Below are 13,159 nucleotides of genomic sequence, written 5' to 3' on the forward strand. Positions count from 1 at the left end.
CTTGTTTAAACCCTTCGTCTTATAGAGCATTGTGAAAACATCTTGGGGACTCTAACAGCATCGTGATGGAAATAACCCTGTCACATGACTAAGCCTCTCTGGTGCTGGATTCCAAAATATCCAGCCAAGACATACAAGTCTTGCTGTGGATGCCATAGACGGTCTCATGCTAGAGTGCAGATGGCTCCTCAGTTTCCTAATGGGAATTGTTCAGGTCCTTATTAGCATTTTATGAAGATTACTGTTAAACTGACAGCCCTGATGGTTGAGAGGCAGGGTGCTCGCTTAGTAAGCAGTGGACACACTGCATGCACTGGGCCCTTTGAGGGCATTGTAAAATGTCTCCTGTATCACCGTGTGTAAACCTGCTCCTCCATCTGCTTTCATTTTTCAATAATCTAATGCATCCTCAACCCACATCTTCATAGAGGAGGACACCTTGATATTTTGGCTATCAACAGGTGACACAAGCTGCTGCCTCCCTTGCAAAGAACTACTGCATCAGTGGCCTTCACTGACGTCAAATGTGGAAATACCCACTATCAGGAGCTCCTCCCATCCTGTGGTACTTGTACGTGCACGACTTTGTGCCTCTGCTCAGGTAAGGACGGGTGGCTGTGCCAGATTTTCCAACACGAGCTGAATCAGCAGGCTGCAGCTCTCAGGCGCGTGCAACCAGTAGCTCTAATTTCTGCGCTCATGGAAACTCCATCAGTACGCAGGGTGGGCTGAGCCAAGTTTAGATCAGCTAAAGGCTTCCCTCCATCTGTTCTCAGGCAGGGATATAGATAGAGATTCGGGAATTGTGCACTTCTGGCTGATATTTGTCACACCACATTGTAGTAAGGATTTCCTCCGCAGTATCATGAGGTCGTTTTATGCATCTCTTATGAATGGTATATTTTTCTTTTCTCTCTCTTTTTTTTTTTTTTTTTTTAATCAGGTGTTATTGCAGTACCTGACTGCTTTTCATGCTAAGATCTCTAATAGAGTATGGAGATCAAAACTTAAGTTAGAGTTGGAAGACTGTGGCTTTGGTAGGACGCAGGGACTGTGTGGCTCTGGATGCAAAAGGTGTCTGAATTATCTCTCCTGGAGATGCCTATTTTAAGGAAAACTGGTGCACTTTCATATGACCATTGCTATTATCATATTATCCTGGGGTTGTACTTGTTTCCTAATCCCTGGGTCATTCACAGTGCTTCTGTATTGTTTTGCATTCCTGCTCTACTCAGGTGCACACTGACTGGTTCTCTTGGCCAAAGAATTCAAGGGTGTAGTCAGCTGATCATGGCAAAGACAATATATATGTGCACACTGCTTATACACACTAAAGTCTAGAGATGATAGGAGTGAAATATTTATATATAAACACTATACAAGCATGTGTATGTATATGGTGAACTGAATGCTCTTCCTGCTAGTTTAGATGCAGAGCACTCCACCAGTAACCAGTGACTTCTAAGAGCATTTTTAAAAGTAATCAGATGAGCATACACACATATATATAAGCCTGCATACACATATATTTATATATGTGTATATGCATATTTACATATATTTAGCTTGGAGAAGGGTAGACTGAGGGGTGACCTCATTAATGTTTACAAATATATAAAGGGTGAGTGTCACAAGGATGGAGCCAGGCTCTTCTCTGTGACAACTGATGATAGGACAAGGGGTAATGTGTTCAAACTGGAACACAAGAGGTTCCACTTAAATTTGAGAAGAAACTTCTTCTCAGTGAGGGTGCCAGAGCACTGGAACAGGCTGCCCAGGGGGTTTGTGGAGTCTCCTTCTCTGGAGACATTCAAAACCTGTCTGGACGCATTCCTGTGTAACCTCATCTGAGTGTTCCTGCTACGGTGGGGGGGATTGAACTAGATGATCTTTTGAGGTCCCTTCCAATCCCTAACATTCTGTGATATACTCAAGATTTATATATTCTTTTCAGTGCTTTCTTGAAGAACAGGAGCTTGTAATTTCCTTGTCCATCCAGTACCTTTGCTATTATCTCAGCATAACCTGAGGGATTAGTCAATATTTGGGTCTTCCAAGTTGATTCAATTATCTGGAGACAAGGATAATGGGAACAGGCATTTATCTGATGTAATTTTGTTTATTGCACAGAGACACAGGCAATGAGCTATTTTCCCCAGCACAGCAGGATCCAAACAGGAGGAGTTGCTATGACCACAGCTCCAAGCTTCTCCCCAACCAACCCCAAACCAAAAATATATTTAGCCCATTCTCATGACGATTTTACAAGCGTCTCTCCAGCCATTTTTAGATCTGATTTGCCAGCTCTCTCCTGCCGATTTCTTACATGCCATGTCTCCTGCTCTCGGCTTCATCAGCGTTTCACACTCACATGCCAAGCGCATGTGGAAACGTTCCAAGCATGCACCTCACCTCGTGCCAGGAGCCTCGCTGACAGGCAGCGCTTTGTGTGGCGGTGCCTATTGTTCCAGCTGCCCGCCCTGCCAAGAGGACCCTCGTTGTTCTTGCCTCATCTGGAAGAGCTACAGTGGCTTTGCCCGGGGGAGCGTTGGGGGTGGGGTAGGGGGGCAGTTTTTTGCAGTATTCTAGTCGGCAGCAGGTTTACTTCCACGGGAAATACTCGCTTCCCCCTCGAGGAGGTGGGTAACAGCGGGGGGCCCGCTCGCCTAGGCAAGCGTGACAGAAGCAGGCACGGAGAGAAGGCACGGAGAGAAGGCCCGGGGCGACGCCCGCCCCTCAAGCGCCTTGACTGGGGCGCGCCTCAACGGCCCTCCGCGCGCCCGGGTAACACACCTCTTCCCCCCCCCCCCCCCCCCCGCCTCGGCGCGCGCGGCCGCGCACGCGAAGGCTAACCCCGCCCGGGGCGCTTTAAACGGCTGCCGCTTGGCCCCGCCCCTTTTTTGATCTCCGCTCCTCCAGTCGCGTTTGGCGCGCGCCCTGACTCCGCCCCCACCCCGCCAGGGCGGCCAATCCCTATGCAATTCGAGCGGTAGGAGCGTACCATTGTCAGAGAGCGGGGGAGGATCTGAAAACTTGAAGGCGCTGCGTGGAGAGGAGCGAGTGTCCCTTTATTGTTTGCCGCCGCGTGTGGTGCGTTTCCTTTGCTGTCGCTCTCCTTCCCTTCTCCTTCTCCTGCAGGACACCGTGGGCCTGGGCGGCTGGAGCCTCCCCTTCCCGCCGCTCTCCCCTCGACCCGTGTATCACTTTCAGCTAACGGGTGGGTGGGGTGGGGTGGGCTCGCCCGCGCGCGCTCCTCCTCCCGCCTCTCCAACCGCTCCGCGCGCGGGGCGGGGCCGATCCCTGAGGCGGCGGCAGCTGCCAAGGTGTGCGCGCGCCGCCGCTTCACCCGCCCCCTCCCGCGGCGGGCAGGGTCGGGCCGTGCCGCTCCGCGCCGGCAGCCTGACGGGCGCAGCGCGGCGCCCCCCGCCGCAGAGGCACCTCGGGCCGCGCCAGCCCCGCGACCGCCGCACCTAGCGCAGCATGAAGCGAAGGCAAGTGTGGCGGTGGGGGTCTCTCCGCCGCCGCCCCCCCGGGGAGGGGAGGAGGGCGGGCTCCCGCGCGGCGCCGTGCGGCAGGTGCGGTGGCCGCTGCCCGGCCGCGCGGGCGGGGGAAGCCGTCTCCCGCGGGGGCGGCGGAGGATCCGCTTCATCCCTTGGCATCGCCCCGGGAGCGGCCTGGCGCGGCGCCGCGGGCGCTGGCAGCAGCACGGGGGTCTCTGCGCCGCAGCGGGCCGGGGCGGGGGCCGTGCGCGCCCGCAGGGAGCGGCCGGGGCCGGCACAGGGTGGCAGGGCACGGCCGCGAAACCCGATCCCCGAGGCGGCCCGCGGCTGGTCCTTGCCGGCTCCCTGACCCGATTACACGGCTCGGCGCCGGGGAGGAACGAGGCGGTGGCGGCCGCGCGTCCTCCCCGGGGAACCCCGGGCGCTCCCTCGCCGGAGGGGGGTGGTTCAGCGAAAGGCACCTGCGTCCCCTGCTCCCGGGCTGGGGGAAGAGGAGGCGGTGGCGGCTGTGCCAGGTGGGCGCAGGTCACCTGCGGGAGGGCGGCGGGGACGCCCCTGCAGCGTGGTCTGGCGGCAGCACTGTGCCCCGCCGGGAGCCCCGGTGCTGCCGTGCGGCTCCTTCTCGTCGGCCCCATCGCTGGTGACTGCTGCGCAGGTCGCCTCACACCGCAGGGAGACTTGGCAGCGTTGACTGTCACAGTGTCATAAAATGCTCCTAGTGCTTCCATGCCCAGGTAGTTTGTGACACCCCCGCCAGAGAAATTGCGTAGACCGGTTTTATTTTATATAGACTTGTGATTGTCTCGCAGACCTAAGCCTTTAGCCTTTTAATTGTTATCCTAGGTACATTCAGTACAAGGAATGTCCAGCTTTCTACTCCTTTTATCTCTGTTCTGACTTTCTTTGTTATGATACAGACTTAATCTCTGCAGGCTGTTGTCCAAGGTGTGTTTAGGGTGTTAGAATACTTAGCAAGTATAACTGCTTCTAAACATAGGGTTCCTTCTTTTATTATAATAAAAGCCTGGTTATGCATTCACTGTAACAACTTCCTTCTGTATTCCAAAGAAGTAATCTCTTACCTCATGCAGTCACCCATTTAAGGTTAGTGCTGTGGAGCAACTGACAATAACTTCCCTTGAGATGGAGGAATACTTTTCAAGCGTGGCAGTACAAAAATTGCCACTTCCTTTGTTGATTCTGTTGTACTTTGAAAAATTGACAAAATGAAGAATCTTCGGAAAAATCTCTTTGGACTTTAGACTTAAGTCTTAAAAATGGGGTTCTTCATTATTCTGCACTTCAAATGGGCTGTCAGTACTCCTGTAGGGGGTAGGGGAAGCTGAGCAATTAAATGACTTCTCGCTGCACAATCTGAATATTCAGAAACTGACTATCCATTAGTTAGCCCATTTTAGTTACAAACTTTGAAAGCTACAAGTTAACTGAGCTTGAGAAAAAATGCACTAAACAAGACTTTCTGTGTATGAGTAAGAACTTACTTGAAATAGACTTATTTTTCCCAGTAGCTCTGCTAGTACCTCTTTCTGCCTTTCTTTTGGAGAATGTGCTTATTCTACCTATTTTTCACTGTCACATTTTCAGCACTTGTGTTTGGGTTGGTTGTACTGCAGGGATGTGTTTGGTAAAAATAACTTGCTGCATGGGAATTAATTTCTTTAATCATGGGAATATTTCTACTGGTCCAAGATTCTGTGAAAGCTTACTTGCACAAAACTAGATTTAGAGTTAGATTGAAGTTGGCAGTTTCCCTTTAAACCTGCCAAAAGTCCACTACACATTCATCTGCAGCCGAAAATGAAAAAGTCATACTACAGTTAAGAAAACAGTTATTTTTGTACTTAGATTACAGCTTGCTAAAGTACTTCTGTCCAAGAACACAGATATAACTAGATATACTCGACTTGTATTCATTCATATCTTAGAGTACAGTTGGAAGGTACACCTTATAGCTAATTGGTGAGGTTGGAAATGCTTTAATTCTTAAATTAATTGATGGGGAAGTCCTCTTAAATGTTACAGGACAGCCATAAAGTTTTTAACAGTTATTTTTAAGTATTTGTGCAGAGAAAATAACTAATAGTTATGCTGATTATGAATTACCTGTACCTAAATTTCAATTTTCAATAAATTTGAATACAAATCCTGTTCCTGACTAATCCTGTGTCCTAAGAAATGATCTATAAATAGTATGTGACTGTATATTCCCTGTGTAAACCTAAACACAGCTGGTTGAGGTCAGGATGACATTTTATTCTAAGCTTTATCATATCTCTCAATTTCAAATATCCTGCAAACATGCCTCACATGAGAAATCTTAGTTATTTTTCAGGTGCAGGTCTCCTTTGATAAAGACTACAGCACTGTTACTTTACCATCTTTTCCATGAGAGATCTTGAGGTACTGTTGTACATGTGGTAATGCAGAGCTGATGACATGTTGCTGTTGGAGAAAGCTGAGGCAGAATTGGTCCCTAGTTGGATGTGTTCCTCTCATCTTTCAGGATTTCAAAATGACTTCTCAGTCACTTAAGTGATCTATGAATGATTTACATTTGTTTTTGTTGTTGTGTTTTCTCCTTTGCAAACACAAGGGCTGGCTTGCCAATGTAACCTTAAGAATAGTATTCAAGGTAGGTCTAGGTAAAGAAAGAGGGAGAACTGTCCATGCTGTTGCTGTCTGTCTTTGGTAGAGACAGAAGTCTTCCACTCTCTTTTGCCTGTCACAGGAAATTGCCTGTGAGAGCAACAGCAGAACCTGCACGTGGACTTTGTTTGGTGTTACGGCTTTGGTGCTGTTACTGCAGAGAAGGCTCAGGCTGCAGTGGTAATGCGTTGGTCAAAACTTGTTTCTTCCACGCAGCTTCCAGCTCTGATGTTTTAAGAATCTGTTCTCTGCCAGTTGATCTACATCTTAACAACCTGGGATGGAAAAATCCTTTCACTTGAGGTTCAGGCTAGGGCTACGCTAAAATCTTCTATCAGTGCGACTGTCTCTCAGGGGTATGATCTGTTGTATGTGAAGTCCTTGCAGAGATTCAGTTATATGGGTAAAGCACGTGTGTTATTAGGGCTTGTCTTTACACTGTTGTCAATATATGGGTGTGAAATGAAGCTTTGCCAATGTACTATACAACTGTTCTAACACTGCTGATGTATTCCTGGTGTGGATGTGATCTGAGAGGGTTTTCCTGGACGAGTCCTTTTGCTGTATTAGATATTTCTAATGATAATCTCATCTTTCCATTAAAAAGGGGAGGAGGGGGAAGTTCCTGTTGGTAAATCCAGGAAGTAGCTTTTTACATGAGCTTCATCAGGTGAGGCTTCCTTTCTTTTTCTTAGATCTTCCAGCAGCACTGGAACCTAGAACTGACCTTGGCCTTGCAAACTCACAGGGTGTAACTGGGATATCAGCTATGGAGATGCTGTTCATAATTTGACAAGTGGAAATAAAGCAGCAATGATACTGATCCAGTGCTCATGCTGCTATTTGGAAATGATGTGATAAGATACAAGTGGCAGCCGCTGTTTGTTTACTAGGAGTGGAGCGCAAAAACAGTGGAGGCACAGCAAGAGGTAAGCTAGTGTAGGAACGCCACCCTTTCCTTTCTTTTCCTCCCCCTTCCTCCCCCAGCATAGTAACATCTTATGTTGTAATTGCACAAGGGAGAGGGAGAAAGGGAAAAGTGCATCTGGGAGAAGCCAAGAACATACACTCTGAGGAATGAGATCTGCACATAGATGAGGCTTGTGAATGGTATGAAAACACTTGGTTTCCAACTGAGTGCTTAAAACATGCAGTCACCAAATTATTTGTTTTCTGTTCCTGCAGTCTCCTCCTAATTTTTAGGTAGTTGGAATAGGTAGTTGATTGGGCTCTAATGGAATTTGGTTTCTTTATGTGAACAGTAAAATGAAATGGATCATAGTTCTTCTCATTCATCTACATGTATTGCATCTTGATTTGAAAAGGCACTGTGATGCTCATGTGTATGGAGTGGCTTGTGATATAAATTCAGTGCTCGGATATGGGAAGCAATTTAAGGAAAAAAAAGTTGCTCACCTGTGTGGGCAACCTCTCTTCTGACACCCTTTCCCCCCGACTTTTTCTTTTAAAGTTTAATCAAGCAGCAATTATTTGGCTTGGTAGCAAGAGGAAACTGAAGGATGTTTTTCTTTCTTTTCTGAGGCATTGAAATTGGCTCAATTCAAAAGTATTCCGTGAGACTAGGAAAGGAAATGCAAGTTCTTGGTCTTTGTAGACAGCAGTAAATTAACAATAGAATTATTTCAGTTTCAGGAAAGAGGAACCTATTTCATCCCACACTTCCCAAGGAAAGTTCATAACTTTTCTGCTAAAGATGTACAGTAACAGTCCAGCTTCTTGCTGAAGACAGAAACCTGATTGTTCCAATAGAAATCAACTGTTCTGCAACTGTTTTTTTTGCAGTGGACAATATGAGAAACTGCATTTCACTTTTGAGGAGCACTGAAGAAAGCTGTGGAAATTGTGAGGAAAACCTTTTTGCTACATTCCTGTCTTTCTCAGCCTGTCATCTCTGCCTTCTCCCCAGATCTTTATCTGGGTTACATGTTAACCTTTTTCATTCTTTCTCTACAGTGTCTTTGAGATATGATCTTTTGTGTCTAGCCACATGGTTAAAATTAGCCTAAGCTGCACTCACTTTGTGTCTGTATTCCTTTTTGACACTCAACTGTTCAAAACAATGACCATTTTTACTGAAAGGTTTGTGGGTTTTTTTGCCTGCTATTAAGCAGACAAAGGAATGATTTTAGCCAATAATTCCTATGTGAGGTCCTATGACTACAGATATAATCTAATTTTCTTTTTGGTCCTTTTTGACTGTCATCTACAGTGGCATACTGTGCATAATTTGACATGTAGTTCCACCTGTTAATGCTGCTAACTTTTAGGCATTCACTAAAGCCTTGTTGTGGTCCTTCTTTATCTTGTTCATCCTGAAAGAGGAGTGGCAGATGGATGCTTTTCACACATCATGAAAAAGAGTCCCATAAACATCTATGGAGTTACCTTCTGCCTTCGGATAACTTTTTAGTGCACTCTCTTGCGACAAGCTGACTGAACCAGAACAGCATGGCAGTAGACTGACTAGGCCACTGCATATATTTCTGAGTGTTTTTGCCTTTTTGCTGTGCTTCCTTCCTTCTTTGGATCCACTTGTCCAGCAATCATTCATTTTATTCTTTGAGTTGGAGTCTCTGTGTGCAAGAAGTCTGTTTTCTTGTTCTGCTCTTATGCAGTGTATTACATACTGGAATTCTGGTTTAGACTGGTGATCTCAAACATTATTGTAGGAGAAAAACCTAGGGTAAAATCTTGCAGTTTTCTGTGCTGTTTCCAACATCAGTCCAGGAATATTTGTCTTACAGTATGGGTCTTGCCATGTTTGCCTGTATTAGGATTCCAGTTGTACAGTTAAATTAAAATCTGGGAAAGAACCCACTTATTGCATCAACTTCCTCTTTGGCTAGCAGGAAAATTGTTCTGTATTGCTGCTTTCTGCCCTGCTGTTTGGAAATAATTCCTCTGAATCTGCAGTGCTTTGAAGTGAGGCGAGCCTTACTGAGAGTTGATGTAGTGGTGTGTGGTATGATGAAGAGGACATTTCAATGCATTGAAGACTTTTAATAAATCTCTTCCTTTCAAGCTTTATGTAGTTATATCCTTTATCGTCATGGTTACAAGATGCTTTGGAATGAACTTTGAGTAGCATGTCTGAGGAAGTCTTACGTTATAATCTTCTGTTCCTCTAAGTATCTTTTGAACTCAAGTGACTTAATAGATAGCATAACTTCTATAGTGACCTCCCTTTAAATTATTAAGATCTCTTTACCCTGAGTCTGTGGGGAGACTTCTTACTGGAAGTTAAAGTGTAGACAGAACAGCAGCATTTTTGTGGGATCATATCTTGTTATCTCTGCCATGCAAGTAAAAATGCTTGTGGCCATGTGAGTCCTATCTAACATTTCTATCTTTTTATGGCCTTGGTGGAACTGCCTTGGTTTAATGGGATTGTTGGGAGGCCCTTCTTGCCCTTCTCTTAGTCTTTCTAAATATGCTATATAAACTAACACAGCTGTTAAAAAGGTCTTCTCTTGTCATGTCCTGTGAAAAGGACAGTATAAACTCTCCTGAATTTTTGTGAGATACTGCAGCTTGTACCAATTTGCACCATTTAACACTTGCTCACCTTTTTTCAGGGTTCATTAAAGAAATTAGTCTAAAGGCAACAAGAAACCAAATTTGGCTCTAACCCAACTGAAGAGCACAAAACCAATTGATATCAGTCCAGTGATATGCATGTAATAGACTACTCTGGATCCTGTGGTGGGAAGTGTCCTCCAAACACTTGCAACATCATGGTTATATGCCTGAAGAAACAAAGAGGACGACAGTAGATTTCTTTTGTTCTCATCTCAGTTGTGTGGTGATCTGCACAGAAATGAGGGATAGAGGTGGGTGTTTGCCTAGGAGTCTTGCTTTAAGCAGTCACATCCAATAATGTTTCAGTAATCTCATTTTTTTTTGTATGAGAAAGTTATTTCTTTAGTCTGTGTACATTGTGTATGGTACTCCATCTGCTGTAAACAGAATTCTGCTCAGTTTGAGTAAGAAAAGCCAGATTAGATGAAGAAATAGTGAACAGTTCTGGGGAATGTGATGTGCTTTTGCTGATTCACTTAGCCATGCTAAAGCAATAATTAAGTGAGGCTCCCATTCAGAATTCTGTAGAGCTGTGCCTCTTTTTCCATTGATTGTAAAGAAAGACTGGTTTGGAATTAGCCTTAGTGTATAGTTTCCTTGGTAAGCCTGGAAAGACCGGTGCCTTGCACCTGGTATTTCAAGTTTCTTCTAGATCAGGGTGTCAAACTCATTTTCACCAGAGGCCTTCAAAGGGCCAAATGTAATTTTAGGACTGTATAAACGTAGGAGTAGCTACATTTTGAAGGCAACAGCAAGGCTGATGTGGCCCCTGGTGAAAATGAGTTTGACACCTCTGTTCTACATTTTGTGTCATTTGTCTCGCTGCTTATAAACAGAATCTAAACACACTGTGGACTTTCCAGGGAGAGTAGGACTGCTTACACATCCAAGAAAGACAGGAAGAGGCTGGGTGTCGGTGATACCTGGTTTGCTTCCAGTGCTTCTGAAAGAGAGAAGTTTGTACAAGTGAAAATGGAAGAGTTATCCAGAAGGTGACAGCATCAGTAGCAGATCTCCTCTAATAATTCTCCAAATTGATGGTATACAATGTTCCCTCAGAGAGAAAAGACAGATGGGCTGCAGCTGAGCACATCATTATACCTTATACTTTTCTTGTCGCTTTTGCATTACATATAATGCCTGTTGCGTTACACATGCCTTAACTCTGCTGTGCCAAATATCGTATTAAAACGTAGTAAAAAATTCCACACTCTTAAGGTTTTTTTTTTTCTTAAATAAGGCAGGTAAGAGTGGAACAAAGCAGATGTATTTTTTCTGTTGACATTTAGAATTGCAAATGATGGGAAGTTTTGAGTTCAGCATATTGAGTATTATTTGACAGTGAGTCTACTTCAGGATGGGAACCAACCTTTAAATCATTGAGTCAACACTTCTGAAGCTGCAAAATATGAACTCTGTGGGCTTATGAGGAGGTACATATCTTTGAGAGGTATATGTTTGTGTCATCTGGGAGCCTTTGTCTTAGAGTAACCAATTTGCCTTCAGTGCAAATGTCTCTGGCACATCCTCCGTCATCTCTAGCTCCACTCAACTTGGTCACACTTCATGACATTGAGTGGACTTGCTTCTGAACTGTCCCTTGGGCACCTCTCTGCACTCATACCACTCTTGTTCCGGTTTCCCTGGTCTCATATCCCACCCAAACAGTAAATGATGCGGCTTACTAAAGTCAGAAGAGGGATAAGGTGGCCAGCTTGTCTGCTGATATAATCCTTAATACAGTCATGGTCATGAATGTATTCACAGTGTGGTTCATGAGGGGAGGGAGGAGTCTCCTAATTCATGTTCCCTCTGGGACAGGAGGGAGATCTTTGTTGATGGTGTGCTGCATGTACAACATGTAGCCCGTCTCTCATCTCCTACAGGGTTCCTCATTTGTTTTTTCACTGTATTTTTACCTCCCGTCTCCTTGTACCCTTCCTACCCAATGCCTCCCCAAGATGCAGAACCTTCTGACCAGAGTCAGACTGGACTTCAGTAGCACTGGGAAGGGAGTCTGGCATCCCAGCATCAGTGGACTGTGTTTCTGGTATCTTATCCTTGCATCTCAGGGCATAGTGCCACTGGAAAACTGGCTTTTTGTGTGCCTTCAGAGAGCAGAGTGCACTATTCATGTTCTGTATTCAGTGTTCCTTCTGGTTTCCTCCTCCTGCGTGTTTTCCTTCCTCAGATCCACTGCCCTCTTTTTCTGCTTCATGTTCCCCATAGGCTTTTTTTTTCCCTTATAGCTGTTCACTATCTTACCCTTCTTTGGTGCATGGAGGAGAAGCTACTGTATTTTATTTAGCAATAAGCCTGTTCTTAACAGGGGGAGCCAGCAGGAACATAGAATGTGCATCCAGGACATGTCTTGTCGACTGGATTAGCTGTGCAGTTTGTTGTATTGCTCTCTTGGAGGGGAATCAGTTATGTTAATTGAGAAATGGTATAGTCTGAACTATGAGTTAAATTGCTCGGAGAGTGTCACTTGAGATGTTTGCTTCCTCTGTAGAATTCTTCTGCTAATGTGCCCTTTTGTGGACGATTGTCTAGATGTCTCATCAGTCTGGAGAGGCTTGTTTTTTAGTGCTGTGTGCTCTCCGGAGAGTTTATTTTTAAATAGTTACTGAAGCAACAGTCTTCTAAAATGCTGCAGTGTTATGATAGAAGGAATTAAAATGTTTAGTAATCCTCTAAAAGGGTTGATTGAAATAAATATATTTGTCTGTTCTATTCTCTAAGGCTAGCTGACAGTGTTGGTGAAACTTCTAGAAGGTTACTTGTTTACTTCATAATTTTTTTCCTCAAAACATCTCTAGTTTAAATCATGGGCATTCCCAAACTGAAATATTGTCAAAAATTAATGTTTTATTTCAGGAACTGCTGTGCACTACCCATCATTCTCTGCTATAAAAAGATGAGTTATTTTCACCTGTGATGAATTCTGCCATCTTAAGATGGGATGCATCTTCAGATAGTCATTTTGGAACTGTAGTTCGCAAGGAGCAGTAAGGTGCTATTATGCAAGTGCAATAATTTTTCTCAAGGAGAAACATTTTGTAAGTGTTCCTTCTTTCTGCCAAAAGCCTGTGGACTTTACTGTTTACCCTATGCCACAAAATTTCAAAGAAAATGTTTTTCAAGAGGTCAGATTTCCTTATTGCATTGTACTCCTGCAGCATTGGAGGGCCTCTATTTTGTCATTTTTTTCTTACTCTAAAGTCTTCAGATGGGTTGTGTCAGTGCAACAGTTACACTTAACTAAAGTATTTGAAATCATATCGTGTCACTGATAAATCAGATGATTAATCAAATTTTGTGAAATGTCACCTCCGAATATAAGTCGTTGTCTTTTTCCAGGTTCTAATTCCTTTGCTGCTCTATTCCCATAC

The 13,159-nt window shown here is 44.8% G+C and overlaps 1 protein-coding gene across 18 annotated transcripts in view; it reads left to right on the forward strand.

The window, feature by feature from the left end:
* The first annotated feature begins 3,304 nt into the window (after positions 1–3,304).
* The window catches only part of MICAL3 (microtubule associated monooxygenase, calponin and LIM domain containing 3), a 163,674-nt gene continuing 153,819 nt past the window's right edge, over positions 3,305–13,159 (forward strand). For 8 of the 18 annotated variants that reach the window (XM_082043999.1, XM_082043988.1, XM_082044001.1 and 5 more), the window contains exon 1: positions 3,308–3,491. The gene's annotated coding sequence lies outside the window, so the exon portion shown is untranslated. Of the gene's footprint in view, positions 3,492–7,814; positions 8,031–13,159 lie in introns of all 18 variants that reach the window. The other 10 variants (XM_082044000.1, XM_082043995.1, XM_082043990.1 and 7 more) reach the window with 4 other exon arrangements.

This window comes from Streptopelia decaocto, assembly GCF_964273445.1.
Source record: "Streptopelia decaocto genome assembly, chromosome: 1".
Taxonomy (NCBI): domain Eukaryota; kingdom Metazoa; phylum Chordata; class Aves; order Columbiformes; family Columbidae; genus Streptopelia; species Streptopelia decaocto.